Genomic DNA, 20731 nt, shown 5'->3' on the forward strand with positions numbered 1-20731 from the left:
GTCCATTACTGAATCCAGAGATGCCATCATTCTGTATTTCCCATAGGACTAAAATTACATCCACAAGTGCCATTTCCAGCCGTTAGCATGAGTGCTGGGGATCCATCTCAGGGTGAATCCAACCTTCTCAGGCCTTCCCATGTGCTTGGCAAGCACTCTTATTATTCACCATCATCCCTCCAGCCCCAGAGTAGGTCTCTGTCATGCATATAGTCTGAATGGAGGGTGTGGGTGTTTTTGACTGAAGGTCCTACTTAGTCCCCAGTTGATGGAGTCCTTGGCAGGTGGAGCCTCGCTGTAGGAGGCATGCTGATGGGGGTGGGCCTTGGGAATTGAGGAATAGAGCCTACTGTGTGTTCAGAACCAGCTTGGGCTTGTTCCCACTCCTACGCATGTATGATGCTGTGAGGCAGTTTTTTTCCCCACCATGATGAAGTTTCCCCTCAAAACTGAAAGCCAGAAGTCAGCTTCTTCCTCCCTTCGCCGCTTCTGGTCCATGTGTGCCCCAGCAATGAGAGGGTAACTACAACAGCTCCCACCCATCATGCCTTCCATCTTAAGTCACAGTAGCCTCCAATCTGTCACCGTCAGGGTCATCTGCGGGTCACCCATGCCTGGAAGAGCTGTTTGTCAAGTACTTTATTCACTTCTAAATTACCAAATTTATTTGGAAGTGTGTGTCACCATATACCCTGTTGTGTGATTAAAAGTCCCATAGTAAGGCATAGAGAGATGGCTTAGCAGTTAACAGTGCTTATCTGCAAAACCTAAGGAGCCAGGTTCAATTTCCCAGTTCCCAGGTAAGCTGGATGCACAAGGTGGCACATGCATCTAGAGTTAATTTGCAATGGCTGGAGGACTTGATGTGCTTACTTTATCTGCCACCTCTCTCTCTCTCTCTCTCTCTCTCTCTCTATTAATTCAATAAATAATTATTTTTAAAGAAGTTTCATAGTAAGAACTTTGAAACTCACTCAATAATATCTGGGTAACATTTTCTACTTATTTTTCAGTTACTTTTCAAGGAGAGTACCAATTTTTGTACCTTTTCAAGGAAATGATTTTGACTTTATTAATATTTTCTATCGTTTGTCTTAATTCTGTTGAGTTCTGTTCTTTTTATTATTACATTCCACTTTCAGTTTAATTTCGCCTTCTTTTATTCTAAGGAGTAAACTTGTTTATTATTTTTAAATATATTCCTTATAAATAAGGCATACAATGATTTGTTTTAGTTTAGGTACATGTAGTAGTTGCCTTCTCATTGCTGAGACAAAACACTCAGCCAGAAGTAGCTCATGGGAGAAAAGGGTTTATTTTGGCTTACAGTTTCAAGGGCATGGATTTCATTATGGTGGGGAAAGCATGGCAGGAGTATATAGGTGGGTATCGCATCCCCACAGCAGCGGGAGAGAGTAGGGAAAGCGAGCTGGCTAGCACTGGCAAGCTGGGTTGAACCATATAATCCCAAGCCCACCCTCAATGGCATTCCCCCCCCCCCCCAACAAGGCTCCAGTTTTCAAAGACTCCACCAGATATGGACTGAGTATGAGGCTTAATCACAAAGAACTGCATCCATAGGACATTTCACATACAAACCACAATAACCCCTCTATAGTTTCATGATATAAATCTTAGAGTGCTGTATTTTAAAGGCTAACTCAAACTTGAAAATTTTTAGTTGTAATTAAAAAATGAATCTACAGGTTTAGAAATTCCTTATTAAACTTTCCAAATATTTGTAACCTCTTTAGGTATCTTGCTGGTTTCTAGTTTGGACTATTTTCAGATATTTTGCCTAAGATTTCAATTGCTTGGGATTAACTAATTGGGTGAATATATATATAATCTAGCACTGGCCAGTCATAGAATAATGCTCACTCTGAAGTTGTTTGTGGTCTATAAATGTCAGTTAAATAATATTGGTTACTAGTAGTCAGATCATCTATTTCCTTATTTTATTGAACATATGATTCACTAATTTCTATAAGCCTGTGTTAAAATTATTCAAGCTTAATTTGTAGATTTGTCTGTTTCTCCCACTACTGTGAGGTTTGGCTTCATGTGCTACAATGCTTATTAATTCTGATGTATGTAGGAACACTACATATTTCTGGTGAATACATTTTTCAAATCCATATAAATTATCCTGTATTTCCTGGAGTCAGTTTTCTTTCACATTAATATAGTTATACCTGTTTATTTTGCTCTTATTTTACACAATACATCTTTTCCCATTCATTCTTTTTAAATTTTTTTTAAAATATCTTATTTTTATTAATTTGACAGAGAAAGAAGGAAAGAGAGAGAATGGGAGTACCAGGACCTCCAGCCTTTGAAAATGAACTCCAGATGAGTGCACCCTTGTGCATCTGGATAAAGTGGGTCCTGGGGGATCAAACCTGGGACCATTGGCTTTGCAGGCATATACCTTGACCACTAAGCAACACCTCCAGTCTTCTCTTCCCATTCTTAAGTTCCAACTTTATCTGTCCTTTATATCTAAGTTACATCTTATATGGTAGCATATATTAGATATCACATTTTTAAAATATATTCTGAAAATCTCAGACTTTTAAATTTTTTTATTTTTATTTTTTGAGATAGGGTTTCACTCTAGCCCAGGCTGACCTGGAACTCACTATGGAGTCTCAGGGTGGCCTCAAACTCATGGCGATCCTCCTACCTCTGCCTCCCGAGTGCTGGGATTGAAGGCATGTGCCACCATGCTCGTCTTCAAACCTTTTATTTGAGCATTTCAATCATTTGAATTTAATGAAATGATGATTATAACTGTTTTTGTGATTCAGATAAAAGATATAAGATTATCCTAAATTTATCAAAGTCTGTCTTTAAGAATTAAATGATTCATAATTTTATTTTGAATTTGACTTCTTGAATGTAAAATATAAAGTAGAATAGTACCCAAAGCATACATCTTAGATCATGAATTTCTGTGCTAATGCATATTAAATCTTCAAGACATTACTAAGAATAGTATGTGGTGAAAATGAGTAAAACCTTCATTTCAAAGGAGTTTTAAAAATATTTTATTTTTATTAATTTGACAGAGAAAGAGGCAGAGAGAGAGAAAGAGAGAGAGAGAGAGAGAGAGAGAGGGAGGGAGAGAATGGGAGCAGGAAGACCTCCAGCCTTTGCAAAAGAACTCCAGATGAGTGTGTCCCCTTGTAATACATACAGATGATATTACCATTTGAATAGATTATTTCACAAATAGTAAAGTTTAGTGTGCAATTTAGAGTCCATATTGAATAAATATTTACCTATTTCACACTTCATACTTACACTTCTAACTACTCAGATCACACTTAGCACCTAATTCTTTGTAGTTCAGTGTACAAATATTATACAACACACTATAGTTCCATTAACTACTAACTTTGGTCCTAAAACTTCAAACTTTTACTTACATATACAGAATGAATACTTACCTTACAATGCTGCTATTTCCATTTTAAATCATTAGTTTTCACTTAGATTTTCACAGGAGGAAAACTAGCAAAGCCATTTGTTCCTGAATCTTTATTTACCATTTTCTGTAGTCTATGTTCTTCCCAGCAGACTTCACTTTCCACATGCTGTCATTTCCCTTCAGCCTTAAGAATATCTGCTATGATTTTCTTGTTACAACTCAGTTCTTCTGACAGAACTTCTTCCAGCTTTCATTTGTCTGAAAATATCCTTGTTTCAGACTTGTTTTGTGAGATATTTCTTCTCTATGCTGAATCCTAGGTTGATATAATGTTTTGTTTTCAGCATTTTAAAATTTTCATTCCATTGTCTTTGGACTCTGTTACTTCAGATAAGAAGACAACATTTATATTGCTTTGTCTTGAGTGTAATATCTTATTTCTTTACCTTTACTGTTTAGAAACTTGATTAGGATTGGATCAGGTAGGCTACACTATAATTGTCTTCCTTATCATCCAGGGAGCTTACTGGAGATAGAAGTTGGGATTTCCATCAAACCCATGATCAGTTGAGATTCCATTTCTTAAATCATTCACATTCTCTTTTGTGAAAACTCTAATTACATACAAATAGAATATTTCTTAATGTATCACAGGCCTCTGAGGACCTTTGGCCTCCTACCTTTTTGTCCTCTTGGTCAAAATTCAATAATATCCTCAGGTTATTGATTTTTAAAATTCACACAAATATTGTATTTTGGGAATACCTCACTATTCTTCCTTTCCTAAACCTTCCCCATTCTATTGGTTCCTTTTATCCCCCTAGTAAGTTACATTTCTACTGTCATGTCATATGTATACCCATGATCTTATGTATCTATACAAAAACCCAGAAATCACAAGTGAGGGAAAACATGATATTTGTCTATCTGAGACTGTCTTAATTCACTTAATATGATTATCTCTACTTATATCCATTTTCCTGCAAATAGCATAATTTCATTCTTCTTTATGGTGGACAGAAATTCCATCATGCATATATACCTCATAACCTTTATTTATTCCTCTACTATTGGGCATCTAGGTTGGTTGTATAACTTAGCTATTGTGAATAGTGCTGCAAATACACATTTGTGTGCAAGTATCTCTGTGATATATCTATTTGGAATCCAGGTAAACACCCAGGAATGGTATAGTTGGAAAATATGAAAGTTCTAGTTTTAGTTTTTTGAGAAACCTCTGAAGGTACTTCCACAGTGTCTAGACTATTAAGAACCAGCAGCATATAAGGGAACCTGTTATCTATATCCTCACCAGCACTTGTCTCCTTTGTGAGTGTGTGTTTGTACATGTGGTGTTGGGGGAAGATGCAGTACATGTGGAGGCCAGATGTTGACATCAAATGTCTTCCTGGATTGTTTGCCACTTTATTTACTGAGGCAGGGCCTCTCACCTGAACCCAGAGCTTGCCTATTCAGCTAGCCTAGCTACTTGCTTGTTCTCAGGTCCTTGTCTTTACCTCTTGAGCTCTGGGATTACAGATGGGCTACCATGCCCATTCAACCTTTACACGGGTGCTAGGGATCTGAGCTCTGGTCCTTAGACTTGAATGGCAAGTACTTTATCCACTAAGCTTTCTCTCCAGCCTCTGTTGCTGTTTTCTTAATGACTGCCATTCTACCTACCATCTGACATAGGGTCTCTCTCTAGCCCAGACTGACCTGGAATTCACTCTGTAGAATCAGTATGAAGTGCAAGTATGAAGTATGAAATAGGAAAATATTGACTCACATGGGATGCTCAATTGCAGAGTACATTTTACTGTTTGTCAAGTACTAAATGATGGAATCTCAATGCAACTTTGACTTGCATGTCTCTGATGACTAATAAGGTTGCACATTTTTTTTTCATTTTTCATTTTTTCATTGGCCATTGGTTATAGTTACATGGGTTTATATCTGGGTTTTTTATTCCTTTGATCTACATGTTTGTTTTTATGCCAATACCATACTATTTTATAATTCTTTAATATAACTTGGAATATGGTATAGTGATGCTTCCAGCATCATTTTTTTTTTTTTTTGCACAGGATAACTTTGGCTCTCTATAGTCTATTATGCTACCATATGAATTTTAAGATTTTTTTTCTGTTTATATAAAGAGTGGCATTGGAATTTGGAAATTTGTTGGGGGATTGTATTGAGTTTTTTAATTTCTTTTGGTAAAATAGCTACTTTCTTATTTTCTTCTTCCTTTTTCTCTTCCTCTACCTTCTCCTTTTTTCTCCTCTTTCTCCTCTTTGTTTTGACACAGGTCCTCACTATAGCCCACACTAGCCCTTAAATTTGTAATCTTCCTCTCTCTGGGCTTCTCAAGTGTTGTGATTATCGGCATAGAACACCATACCTTGTCCTTTCTCCAGCATGAATGACACCCTTTAGAGTCTGAAAATTCTGTTATCTTCCTCTGTGAAGTACAAACTATTGTTACAGTAGGCAATTCCCTCAGAAGTTCATCAAGCTGAATTTGTACAGATGTGGCTTTTTAGCTCGTGTTTGGTAACTTTTCAGTTTCTTTTATTGATACTTTTATTGTAAAGATGTTTTTACCATGTTCAATAAATTTATTCCATGGTATTTTATAGATATTATAAATGATATATTTCACTTGATTTCTTTTTCTGCTAGTTAATTCATATATAGAGACATTATTAAACTTTGTAGATTGATCTTGTTTTCTTGCAATGTTACTGGATTTTTTTTGCATTCATAATCAAATATTTATTTATGTTGTATTCAATGTCTTAAATAGACGGATGTACACATTCCAAGTCAAGACCCTATGAACTAAGGGTTTACATGTGTTATTATTTTTGTTTAGATATTGGATTTTTTAATTTTTATTTTCTTGTTTTCTTTTCTTATTAATTAGTTTTGTATTCAGCAAATACAGTCAGTTTGGTACCATTATTAGGCTCATCCGTGACCTACCCCTCCTCTTGGCCCCTCTTTGTTGAAGCCTCAGTTATGGGTAGGATAAATGTCTCTGCATATCATGACCCAACAGTGGCTCTGACATACTTTCCACCCCCTCTTCCACAAAATTTCCCTGAGCCATGTTGGGTTCATTTTTGGTCTGCTTCAGTGATGAGGTGTTGGGGGCCTCTGGGTCTCAGGCTCTCTGATTTGGTAGGAGTTTATTTTTCTCTGTGTTGATCTCCTTCACCCCTGTGCTGGTATCTGGTTCACCAGGAAAACAGCACCCTTGCTTGTTTCGCCGATTTTTCTTAGTTTCACCTTTTGTGGTGTGATAGGGTGGCTCTCTTCTTAGGATCTCTATCTATCTGTAAAAGAGAAGCAGATTCTCCAACGGAGAGTAAGTTAGAACCAGGACAAATGAGATACCCTTACTTTTTTTTATAGGGAATGTAATACATATAGGCCCTCTTATAGCCCATGATTGATGGTAGGTTGATAATGGTGAGTGGGCTTATTTTTGGATATGGTTCTGACTTGTTTCCCAGCTCCAGATATGGGTCTCATACCACTGAGGGGATCAGTTAGCCAAATCAAGAGCAGCTGGTTCCCCACCATGGTTGTGTTCCACTATTGCACTTGTGTGGGCATCACAACAGGTTATTTGCTGCTAAGTAGGTTAGATGCTTGAACAGATATTGGTCATTTTCCCCCAGTCACCCATGTAGCACCTTCTGGCACTAGATGTGCTGACTGTCTGGGGACTGACTCTCTTCCAGCTTCCAGCCATGCCGTTCCATTTTACGTGTCGACCACATACAGTGTCTTCAGCAGTAGGGTCTTACCACTAACCTTTGGTGGGGTCATCAAGTACTCGGACAGAAATCTGTCTTTCTTTTAGGAAACTTTGTAAGTCTCTCTGATCAAAAGCTCATTGTGGATGATAGCCATATGCTGGTACTTGGAGTTACAGGTCAGTGCCCACTAAGAAAAAGAAGGAAAAAAAAAAGCTAATATGCAAGAACTACAGAGGAGAGAGAGAGAGAGAGAGAGAGAGAGAGAGAGAGAGAGACAGGGGATTTGGGGGAGAGGGAGAGAGGGAAGCTGTAGATTGTAAATCAATTTTAACAAAGTTTGGTGGAGTCTAATTTTTTTTTTAATAATTTTGTTTATTTACTTATTTGAGAGAGACAGAGAGAGAGAGAGAGAGAATGGGCACACCAGGGCCTCCAGCCACTGCAAACAAACTCCAGATGCATGAGCCACCTTGTGCATCTGGCTCACGTGGGTCCTGGAGAATCGAGCCTTGAACCGGGGTCCTTAGGATTCACAGGCAAGCGCTTAAACGCTAAGCCATCTCTCCACCCTGGTGGAGTCTAATTTTTAACACATAAGATCACTTCTTCTGCAACCAGGACTCTTTTAACATCTTCCCTTCATTGCTTTTTCTTTGTTTCTTTTGGCCAATTGCTTTGTCTAGGTATTCCATAAGTCTGAAGCTCTCAACTTTATTAATAACCATGGAGGCTCACATCATCCTCAAATTACTCCCCAGAAGAAAGTAATAATAGCAACATCAGATAATTTCTAATCTCTGAACTAACTTATTGAAGGGAAATATTTTTGGTTCATTTGGAGGGATCTCAGTAAGTAATAACTTATCAAAATAAGTAATTAATAAGCTATCAAAATATATTTAAAACATTCTTTGGAATCCTATCCAAAAAGAATGGTAAATTTGTCATTTTACTATTCAATCATAGACATCTCCTTTTAAAAAGTGAAAGAGGAGGCTGGAGAGATGGCTCAGCAATTAAAGATGCTACCTTGAAAAGCCTATTGACCCAGGTTTGATTCCCCAGTGCGCACATAAAGCCATCTGTACAAAGAGGCACATGCATCTGGAGTTCCTTTGCAGTGGCTGGAGACCCTGTCATGCCTTCTCTCTGTCTCTCGCTTCTTTCTGCTTGCAAGTAAATAAGTTAATTTTTTATTAACAATAAATATATTGGTCAATGTAGCATTCCTGGGCTATGTGGGTTTGAAAACATCTCTGTATGTATCATCTAATTTGCTAAAAGATGATGTAACATTATTAAGATATTATTTTCTAGGGTCAATGTAACATGTGTGACTTTTTTCTTTTTTCTTTCTATTGCGCTTTTTTAAGGTATTAACCAAAAGTGATTTATGGTTGTAGAGGTAAAAAGCTATATACATATGTCACAGTATTTTCTCATGTAAAGTATTTTTTTTATTTTAGTAGGCTTTTTATAATTCTTATATATGAATTTCAAAAAATACAAATTTCATAATCAGAATACAATCAATTTTTTCAAGTTTGTTTTCCAAACCCAGTGTGTTCACATATATGTACACATATATGGAAGTATGCTTATTTTTGTGTATTCATATATACATATATTTCTTTTAAGTCACATTTTTTTTACTAAGGTAATAAATGCTGTTTATAACTTCTTAAAATTTACGTGGTATTATGACATTAGTACCTAGTGAGCACCAAAAAAAACTGCATTTACAGTAATAGTATTGGTTACTATAATGGCGAACAGAAGTTTACAATTGTGAGAATGCACCTATGTTCTCTTTAATGCAATATTGACCTAGACAGCTACTTAATATCTGTCTCCTAAAATGCTTTGCAACTCTGGAATGCCCACTGTAGAAGGTGCCAGTACACAGTATTTGCTAAATTCTTACACGTTCTTCATTTTCTGACTCATCTGGTGAACTTGGGGTAGGAAGCAGGTCATAGACAGCATGTCCACCTCCTCTTGTCTGACCAAAACTTGAAGCAATCACATCCACTGTGAGGCTGGCTGTGACCTTCGCTTCTTCCTCTGAAGTGGCCAGCTGAGGATTGACTTCAACAAGGTCCAGTGTCGACAGCAGCCCCGTATTACGTATTTCTTCAGTAATTTAAGTGCCTTTTCTATAGGTCAATCCCCCAACAACAGGGGTCCTGTTGCTGGAGCCAGAGTAGGGTCAAATGCATCAATATCAAAACTCAGGTGGGTAGGCCTTTATCTTTTGCCAATCAGCAGATCAAATGTCTGCTCCATAACTTCTGTATGTCAACTTGATCAATGTCTCTCATAGAAAAGTACAGAATGTCATAGTTCTTTAAAATAAAATGTTCATCAGGGTCCACATCTCTTAGGCCAATGTAGACAAAATTTGGGGAAGAAATACAAGGTTTGATCCAGGAAAATCCTGGGAATTAGGGTACCTTGCCTTGTAGTTCTCTAAGGAAAAATGAAATTGGCTATCCATGGAGATTTCCTCTTAAGGTGGTCAGGGGTGTATTGATGTCAGCATGAGCATCAACCCAGATGACACAGAGGTCTGGGCAGGGCTGGGCATGACCACTAATTGTACCAATTGCCAGGCTGTGGTCTCCTCCCCTGGTGACACAACTGTAGCCACTTGACACTAACCACGTCAGTCAGTTCCTGGTTGGCTAGGCCCAGAGTGCGAATTCACTACTGGATTGTCGTAGGGAGCATCTCTGGGGACCAGAGTAAAACTCCAGTCTCCAAAGTCTTTTATGTGACAGCCCAAATTGGAGGGCCTCTTCAGCAAGCCAGCTTCTCTAACTGCAGCTATCTTCCACTCCTTTTCCCTTCTGTCCCTGAGAGAGGGGAGCTCCAATCACAGCCATAGAGTGCATGGATTTCTTCAGGATCCAGTGCACCTGTGTCTGGAGGAGTCATGACACGCTGCTCCTCAGGGACATGGCCAGAAGCTGGGGAAGCCGGCAAAGGATAGCCCAGAGTGGCTCTGGGCCTCCAGTGAGTGCCGCCCTTAAGTCACATTTTCAAATAATTTATTGGTCAGCACCTCTGGCTACATTAGAGACTTTGGAAAATTAAATAAAAATCATTTCATAACCCAAGAACCTGGAGATTCCTACCCTATACTCAAGATCTGACACCTATTGGATACTTATGGTAAAGTAGCATCTTGGCATTCAGGAAAATGGCCTATAGAAGTCATTCCCACTTTTGTTTCATATTCTGTGTTCACATGCCCCAGTCTTCTGCCCTCTACAATCTCTAATGTCCCTTTCAACTTTAAAATACTATGATTACTACTTGATGAAATATTAAAAAGTACAGAGTTATTTTTAAAGATATAGACACCATTGTTTTCTTCGTTATTTTCTGAATCTGAATGATCCTTGAGACAACTTACTGTTTTCATACCACATTGGTTAAAGAAGAGGTGAGCAATTTATTAGTCACTTACTCTACTCTGGTAACAAGAGAATGTTCTGGTGTTGTATTGTTTTGAATCTTAAATGACCTCCATAGGCTCAGGTTTAGGGTACTTGATGCCTACTTAATGACAAAATTTTAGGAGGCAGGCTGGAGAGATTGTTCAGTGGGTAAGGTGCTTGCCTGAAAAGCCTAACAACCCAGGTTCAATTCCCCAGAACCCACATAAAGCCAAATATACAAAGTGGCATGTGCATTTGGAGTGCACGTGCAATGGCTGGAGTCCATGGTGTGCCCATTATCTCCCCCCTCTGTCTTTTCTTCTCTGTTTGCAAATTAAAAGAATAAACAAAAATATTCTTTAAAAGATCTTAGGAGGCTGTGTAGCTTGGCTGCTGGAAGCAGGTCAGTGGTGGTGGGCCTTTGTAAACCAAAGCCCAGCCTTTGGTTCTAGCCACTCTCTCCTTCATGCTCCACGACCATGTGACCAGCCACTGTCACTAAATGTTCTCATTACCATGGCTGGAGTCATCATGCCATGCCTTACCCTCTGTGATGGGCTGAGAACTTAGGGGGCCATGAGCCTAGATGAACGTTTCCTACCTACGTCCTTAGGTCAGGTATTCTGTCACAGTGACCCAACAGAAACAGGTCCTAGGTGTTTATCACACACTAAATAATATTGCAGCTTATAGGAGCGAAGACAATCACATTGGCACTCACGTAGCTACAGTGTAAGGCAATGCCGGCAGCAATCTCCTGTTCTTGAACTCACACATTGAACCTGTATTTCAGATGGGGATACACGTCATTACTAATTATTGCCAGCTTCATCCGTTTCCTCATGCATGAAAGGCTCATAAAGGATTTTCCTGTTTCTCTGTCTGCACCATGTCTCTCTTCTGAGTAAATTTAGGATCAAAGTTGGTATCTTTGGTCAAGTATCTCCCACTAAAGGCCTTCAACATCGGCCAAACAACAGACAGTAGGCGTGGTGATGACCACTTTCTCCGGCTCTCTTAAAATGAAGACTTTACACCCAAGTCCTTTAATTGGATGAAATATTCCTCCGAAACACAATGTAAAACTTGAGGTCAGGCTGTCAAGTTCATCACTGAGCCCACTCTTAATTGACAGTGCTGTCAATAAAAAGTGACCTGACTTGCACTGTTTATGAGCATGAACAGAGAATTAATGTGGGAGAGAGTAAGTAGAGAAATAGCCTTTGCTGAGAAAGGGACTCATTCCGTAGCCCAGGCTGGCCTTGAAATGGTGAGATTCCTACCCATGCATCAGAAGTACTAGGGCAGCAGGTGTGGGTTACTGACCGCATTTTGTGGGAGAAACTGCCTTTCACAATGCTGTATTTCCTAATGAGTGTGAAGCTCCTGTTTGTAAAACACAAGACCCTTCTAGACACCAGTGCTGTGTGCACTCTGCCAGAAGCAACCCATGGAAATGCTGAGACTCAATCAGACCTGTCATTAGATGGCATGTAAACAATGGAAGGGAAAAGATGAGCTGGGTTAGATCATAAATAATGAAAGGAAAAATATCAGATGACTTCAGTTCTTTTCCCTACCCAGTTTGTATAATTACAAACAGACATTTTCCCTCCAATAATTTCTTAGAAAATAAGAATATCACATCTTCTATAAATTCCCATTTTGTTTTAATTTTAGGAAATGAAAATCTGTATAATTCTAGCCACCTTTTGGTAAAACAAAGAACAGAAAACCCATGTGTGTCCAGGGCTTAACATACTAATTAAATTAAATATACACATTGATTACAATTATGGGCTAATGACTAGCTTTGAGTTGATAATTGTAAGTAAATTGCTCCTTTGACACAAATGATTCTGTAACTGTTTTTATTGTAGAAATGTATCCTAACATTCTTGGAAAGATTGTATTCAATATGTTAAATAAATTACTATATGTACAATTTCCTGAGAATTTTTTTTTTTTGAAGTAGGGTCTCACTCTAGCCCAGGCTGACCTAGAATTCACTATGTAGGCTTAGGCTGGCCTTGAATTCACAGCGATCCTCCTATCTCTGCCTCCCGAGTGCTGGTATTAAAGGTGTGCACTACCACACCTGATTCCTGAGAGTCTTTTTGTTATTTTTGTTTTACTTGGAGAAATAAGAAGCTAGAATTCATAGGGTATGAGATAGAAAAGCAAAGAAAAATAAAACCAGAGAAAGCAGAAAATACTAGCCACCCTCAAAAAATAGCAGGTTTACTACAAAACTGAGAGAGAAAGTGTGTGTGTATGTGTGTGTGTGTGTTAGAATTATGTTATTCATACCATTTTTATAATTAAAAACAGCACACAAGAAGTTTCTAGGATGCCAGTTGTTTTTTTTTTTTTCAAGTTGGAGGTTAAAATTTACTCAGAAATAAACATAAAACCACAGTGTTTGTGAAAAGTTTTCTACTATCTAGTTCTGGCATGCTAGCCTCGTGAGAAATGTTAAACTAGCAGTACATGCTAGCTTCTAGCATTGCAAACAGTTAAAATGTTGCCGGAGCAAAACCACCCGGCAGGACCAACAGGTTCAACAGCCGGAGGCATCACTAGACGTGGCCTGCACATCTCCCTAGTGTGTCCTCCTCCACAAAATGAGCACCACCATCCACCAGGCCCCAGTACATCTGTTGTACAAGCCACAGTTCAGAGCACAGAGACAGGGACAAATGCCACCCACTCGAGTTCGCTTGCTGCTCTACCAACTGTCAGCAATTCAATAGCGTGTTTTCAGCTCTCTCCTTCTCTCCAGCCATGTGTTTCTGGAAGGTGGCTGACAGGTAAAGAGTGTGATTTTCCTGCCAAGATCTCCCCCTTCCCATGGTGCAAGAAGCTATTTGCCATTCTCTAGAAACAAACAGATAACCCAATAAAAAATTATGGCAGTGGGGGAATATATCTTAGCCCTAGGGGCTTAAAAATGAGCTTGAGGCTAGCCTGTTCATTCACACAGCTACAATTTTAGTCATTTGTTTATCTGTCCACTCACCAGGTACCCATGGCTGGACTATGCGCAGAAGCAACGATGTTAAAATAATGTGTACTAGGGGATAGTTGAATAGATAACTGTAACTACTAACTTCCTTTTTTAGCATTATTATATAAGAGTATTACATCATATGTGAGCTTTTCCAAACAGTATTCTAGTGAAGAGCATCACAGTATGAATGTGACAGAATATTGCATGTGGCTGTCACGCAACATACAGGTGACAGAAGAAGTGGAGCTACAAACACCAAGCTGCCTAATGGGCCATTGTAATGAAGGCAGGATGCACCATTGACCTGGGCAGGCTGAGAAGAAGGAACATCGGTGGCAGAGGGAAGGAGATCTCTCTGATGAAGCAGATCTACTCCCCCCCCACCGGGAATTCAGTGAAAAATCATCTCTTGGGGGCTCTCAGGGTCCTCAGACATGGTGAGGAAAGTGTGAGGAACTTCCTCCTCTCTGAGTGATGATTGACTGCCTGTGAACAACCACTATCTAGTGACACTCATATACTTCCCATCACTATAGCAAATGCCCCAGACAACAAATTTAAACAGAGAATAGGTCTCAATCCATCCCTGGTTGACTTCATTGCTTTGGGGCCTATGGTGAGTGCATCACACAGTGCTGCAGTCAGCTTTAAAATGCTGGCAGAAAACACCAGACCACAAGCAGCTTGTGGGAAGAAAGGGTTTATTTTGGCTTTCAGACTGGAGGGGAGGCTCTGTGATGGCAGGGGAAAAAGATATGGAAATCACCTCCTGGCCAATGTCAGGTAGACAACAGTAGCAGGAGAGAGTGCCAAATACTGGTAAAGGGAAGCTGCATGTAGCCCACAAGCCCAGCCCCAACGATACATCACCTCCATGAGGTTCCATTTCTCAAACTGCCACCAAATGGGGACCTAGCATTCAGAAAACATAAGTTGATGAGGGAAAACTGAATCAAACCACCACATTCAGCCCCCAACACCCATTAATGATGTAAATGTGATGTATTCAGTCCAACTTTATAAATCCCCATAGTTTTTAATCAATCCCAATCATGTCCAAACATCCCATAGTCTAAGGTATTTTAACTGAACTATAATAACAACAAAAATGACACAGAATAAACATTTATACTACAAAAGATGGCATTGGGCATAGCAAAGAAATACAAGATTTAAAACAAACAGGGCAAACATTAGGCACTATAAGTCAGATAACTCTAACCAGTGACAAGTCCAAGTCTTGGGGTTGCAATTCTGCCCCTCCAGCTAGGCTACTCACAGTCCCAGAAAACTTCATCCAGTGCTGGCAGCTGTCGTTGGCAGCCATAGTCCTGGCATCTCTTCTGGGTCTCCACTGCAACCCATGGTCCATTCTCAAGGTTCCATCAGGTCTCCATGCAGGCAATAAAACAAGCCTATTTCACACTGCCAATGGCCATATCCAAAAAAACAAAACCAGGATACAAATTCAGTGAACCTCTCTTTCCTGCATCTGTTATATTCCATAGTACCAGGTGAGCTAACAACTTGTTAATTCAGAGGAAAATATGGCCCCAAAGCTCTTTCATCATTCAGGCCACTTCAAAAGAGTCTGCATTCTCCCTGTTGTCCCAGTGCAGATCAGCTGACTCAGTCTCATTGGTTGTAATCTCTCAAACAATGACAGCTGAATAAGCAGTAGTTTAAGCCCAAACATTTCATTTCTTTCTGGGTCATTTCACTCTGCTCACACCAGTCTATTTCTGCACAATGTAACCCTGCACAACTTCTCAGGACACAGGCAGTCAGAATGCAGCAAGCCTCTCACACAAACTGCTTCTAGACCAGTCCTGAAAAAGCTCTTCCTCACCTTCATAAGCCAAACATCATAGTCCATAGTTCGTACTGCATTCAAGTATTTTAACTTTGACCAGAAGAGTCCATCAAGCTATACTTATAGCACTGGAAGGCATCTCTTAGACCAAGGTTTCGAATTCTTTCCCATTACTTCCTTAAATCAGTTCCAACTGACCAAATGCACATAGTCATATTTCTAGTATGAGAGACCCCACTTCTGATACCAATTTATTGTTGCAGTCAGCTTTGCATTACTGGCAGAAAACAACAGACCAAGAGAATTTGTGGGAGTAAAAGGTTTATTTTGACTTACAGACTCGAGGGGAAGCTCCATGATGGCAAGGGAAAACAACGGCATGAGCAGGGAGAACAGTAGTTCCTGGTCAACATCAGGTGAGCAATAGCGGCAGGAGAGTGTGCCAAACACTGACAAAGGGAAGTGGGTATAACACCCATAAACCTGCCCCCAACAACATACTGCCTTTAGAAGGCTCCACTTCCCAGATTACCACCCAACTGGGGGCCTAGCATTCGGAATACTTGTTTATGGGTGACACCTGAATCAGACCTCCACACACAGGTAAGAGAAAACTCCTTTTCTTCATGATTCCTGCAACATGAGTTAAAAAGAGGAAGAGATAAGCTGGGCATGGTGGCACACTACTTTCATTCCAGCATTTGGGAGGCTGAGGGAGGAGAAGCCATGAGTGTGAGGCCAGCCTGGGCTACAGAGTGAGTTCCAGGTAAATCTGAGTCAGACTGAAGCCAGAAAAAAAGAAAGAGGAAGAGACTAAAGTGCCAGTCACTTTGGAGGGGATGTCCTCATGCCCTGAAGATTCTCACTCTAGGCCTCAATCTTTAAAAGTTTCCACCCTCCCCAATAGCATCAGAATAAGAGCTTTGGAATATATTTCTGATTCAAGCAGGTAGCACCATCAATGATCCTCACTGGAATGGATGTGAAGTGCTAAACAGCACACTGAGCAGTGAAGACAAAAGGGAATTTCCACCCTTCAGATAACAATGAAGCCTGTTGGTTTCACAGGAGTCTCAGGGAGATGGGGTGACCTATGGATTATTCTGGCCACATTGGTCAAGATAAATGATATGTGGAAGAGACCCTTTCTCAAAAGGCTTCTTTCTAAAGGTGTTTTGCAAAGTTGACCACACAGTCTGTCAGAATCTGAGATGATTAAAAACAAGGCAGTCATTTCAGTGTAGAAGTCTATAGAATTCTTTTCTTAGAATCTAATTTCAAGCAATTATTCATTTTTCTCTTATACTTTAGCTTATGTCATGTCCCGGAGCTGGGTGGATCAGCTTAGATCAGCTCTCTAGATCTTACCATTGAACTTCCAACATCTGGGCAAAGCCATCTACCACCACATTAAGAGATTGACTTCAGCCACGAGGGCAGTGAAATCTGCTGGCCAGCATGGGAAAGTCAGTTGCTCTGACTTACCATTATCTCACTGATTACATCGGTTGTTGAATTTTTAATGTGATGAAATAGTCACTATTCTATGTGAATTAAACATTCATTCAGTGAACCAACTCTCCAGCACAGTCCAAGTAGCATAACCCTACAATAAATATTAATCATATGAGCCGTGCTCTGCCTTTCATCCTGTGCACTGCCCACTTGAATAATGTAAAACTTCAGATTAACCATGGTGTTTTCTAGATGACCCAGTGTTTAAAAACTTGAGAGCTTGCTCTATCCCTGCATTCCACACATCTGGAACTGAAAGGCCTGGAATTGCAAATGCTCATCTAAATGTCAGGCCTTGCTTCTCCATAAACTTAATGCACATACTTCTCAGGAGGGAAGAAAACCCTTTATGGATGTAAAGGTTCATGTACTTCATGTACTATTTCCCAGCCCTGCCTCAGTGTAGTGAAATAAAATACCCTTTGATTTACACAAAAGCTCCTAGTCTTACCTGCTTTCTTAAAATTGCCATTTAACATAATTTGAGGTTTATCTTGACTCACTGCTTCTGCAAAATCAGATGGTCTGGCCATTCTCTCCTGCACAGAATGAACAAACAATTTGAATTCCCATGAAATGGAAACCTTTCAGAAAAAGAAGTTGGTAGCAGTGGGTGGCTTTTGCAGTCAAAATGTTTTTTCCTATTTGATTTACTTAATTGAACTAATGGGTTCTATGATCAGTTCAATAGTCCAGTAGCTAAAGTTATCATTAGCTCTTCTCTCGGCTAACAAAATAATGACATTGAAATTGTCTCCAGTATTTCCAATTACCTTTGAACACATGCAGAATGTCAGAAGCCCTAATGGGAAACATACATGATAGGATGCTTATGTGAAGTCTCCACACTTGTAGTTTTCATAAGTTCTTTTAAGAGTCAAAAAAAATGGTGAAAAAAAATTACAAAATAAATAGTGGAGAACTTCAAAGAGAAGATTTTGTCTCAAAGAAATATGGAATAAATGGATAATAAAGGACTGAGAACTTCTCTAGCCCAAACATTGCATGCATGATTGATAAAACTGAGTTAGGTGATAATTATCTCATTCAGATAACAGAGTTAATAAGTGCCAGGCAAAATTAGAATCATTTTATTTTCTGTTGATTCTGCCACTAACTATTAAAAATATGCTTTGCTTAAGGGAAATTTTTAAAAAAGAATTCTAGATCCTTTTCTTTTTCACTCTCCATCCTTTCCCTAGCCTACTTTCTCATAAGCATTGAGATGGTTAATCTTCATTCTCAAGTTGACTACACTTAGATTCCCCTAGGAGACACACTTTGGGACATACCTCTGAGAGTGTCTCCAGGGAGGAGTAACTGAGGAGGGAAGATCCACCCTGAATGTGGGATGTACCATTCCATGAGCTGGGAGTACAGCCTGGAGAAGAGTAGGCAAAGGCAGGTGAGTGCTGGCATCCTCCTTTTCTTCTTCCTGGCCTGATGATATGTGAGCAAGCCCTCCCATAACCACAGACAGGAGCTGGTTCTTGCCTTCCCACCATCATGGACTATAAGCCAACACATATCCTTCCTCCCTCAAGTTCCTTCTTGTCAGGTATTCAGTCACAGTGATGGGCAAAGTGACTAGCTAATACAGGCAGGAACTGCAATTATTTGCCTTATTTGATGGCATTTGTTAGAGATGCAGGGAAAAGACATAGACAAAAACATGGCCTAGACTGTGTTCCTGGCTTATCAGCAGCCTGAGAAAGACACTGTGGTGGACAGCACAAGACAACAAGTATAGAGAGTCCAAATAGGAGGAGACTTGCTCAGGGTGGGTTAGTTTAAAGGCACCTCCTCATTAGGATCCACAGTGAATCATTACAGTTAGGTTAAAGGCTATAATCTCACAGGGGCACAGTTTACCATTGGTTGAATTCCAAGGATTCTGTGTTTTGTCAATGTGCTCAGAGTCAAAGATAATAATTTTTTCTAAGCAATTCACAACAGAATAATTGCACCTAGATGGACTTCATTGGATCAGAATCTGACAAACCATTGCCACAAGGGCCTGGAACATACCTGTCAGCTGGGCATTCCTTTCTCTACCCTGGAGCACAGCCTTCAGGAGGCCCTGTGCTGCTTGGATCAGCACACATGCATTATTTATATAATCAGTGTCTTGGGTGATGTCTGTCATGCCAAATGTGCCTGAGGAATGCATAGGGAATGAGAAAATAAATGAAAGACTACTTAAAGGTCTCTTGTTGACCATGCATCCTGGCAAAGACAGCAGGAGATAGCTCAGTTAGCAAAGTGCTTGCTTTGCAAGCATGAGGACCTGAGTTCAAGCCCTAGAACCAACACAGAATAAACTGGGTGGTGGGGGGGGGGAGTTGGTGGTTCATGCTTATAATCCCAGAGCTGAGGAGGTGGAAACAGGGATCCCCAGTGCTCACTGGCCAGCCAGCCTAGTCCACTTGGTGAGTGTTAGTCAACTGAGAGATGCTGTCTCAAAACAACAACAACAACAACAACAACAACAACAAAACTATAGCTTTTATAGTTCCTGAAGAACTCTACCTGAGTTGTCTTCTGGTCTCCACATGCCTGTGCACATACGTTCCATGCACATTTGCACACACATGCACATACACACAGCAGCTGCTAGTGCACAAGTTCAAGTGTGCTTGGATGCTATGCAGATCTTCACAGTATTCTCTTCATCCAGTCAACTCAGAGGTGGTGACCGCCAAAGGGACAAGGTCATTCTTTGGAGCATGATGAACTCATATGCTGCCTCCATCCTGTGAGATACTTGGGACACTTGCCAGGTGGGCTCCCTCTCTAAACACTCATCTCTGCTGGTGCCATGTGCGATCTCCCCAGCCTCCATGCCCAGAGGCTCTGTCTCTTGCAGGAACACGTGCCAGGTCAGTGGAGAACCCAAACTCACTGAGCATCCCCTCCTCTGACAAGCTGCTAGGAGGTGTCTGAAGGAGGAACTTAGACATCAGGAAGTTGTTGAGATCCAGGAAGGCTGGCTCCTGCTGGGCAGACAGTTTTCCTCCAAGTTCCCCTCAGCAACTCAACAACAAAACAACTTCATCTTTGTCACAGCAGCTGACCCTAACAATTGGTTCTAATGAGTTGGCCATCTAGGTATATACGTTACCTTTCTCGTTGCTGGGTCTAATTACCTGACAGAAATTAGCTTAAGAGAAGATGAGTTTATTTCAGCTTGCTGTTCGAATGTACCGCCCATCATGGCGAAGAAGGCATGTCAGGAAGATGAAAAAGCTGTCATATCTCACCCACAGTCGGGAAGCAGAGAGCGATAGATACTAGTGCTCCATTCTCTTTCTCCTCTTCATTCAGCCTGCCTGCGACCCCAGCCTATGGGCTGGTGCTGCCCACAGTTAGGGTAAGTCTTCCAATGTCAATTAAGCTAATCTAAAAATTCCCTCATAGATATTGTCAGAGACTGGTTTCCATGATCATCCTAAATTCTATTAAATTGACAGTGATTAACCATCACAGATGGTAAATTTATTCTTAAGTAAAAAGTACATATTTTTAATTTAAATTTAACTTTAAACTTACCTGTAGCATGGAGGTAGAAAGGCAATTAAGAGGGTAAAGTGCTTGCCTCTCCAGCATAAGGACATGAGTGGAATCTTCAGAATCCACATGAAACACTAAGTGTGTTGGCCACAGGTATAATCTCAGCACAAGGGAAATGAAGACAGGAGGATCCCTGGGCTCTGATCAGCCAGTCTAGTCTAGTCTAAGTAGTGAGCT

General features: G+C 40.2%; 1 pseudogene; it reads right to left on the reverse strand.

The window, feature by feature from the left end:
• Nucleotides 1–9115: 9115 nt before the first annotated feature.
• Nucleotides 9116–10163, reverse strand: LOC101611204 (annotated as a pseudogene).
• Between the last annotated feature and the right edge of the window lie 10568 nt (nt 10164–20731).

This window comes from Jaculus jaculus, chromosome 5 (assembly GCF_020740685.1).
Source record: "Jaculus jaculus isolate mJacJac1 chromosome 5, mJacJac1.mat.Y.cur, whole genome shotgun sequence".
Lineage (NCBI taxonomy): Eukaryota > Metazoa > Chordata > Mammalia > Rodentia > Dipodidae > Jaculus > Jaculus jaculus.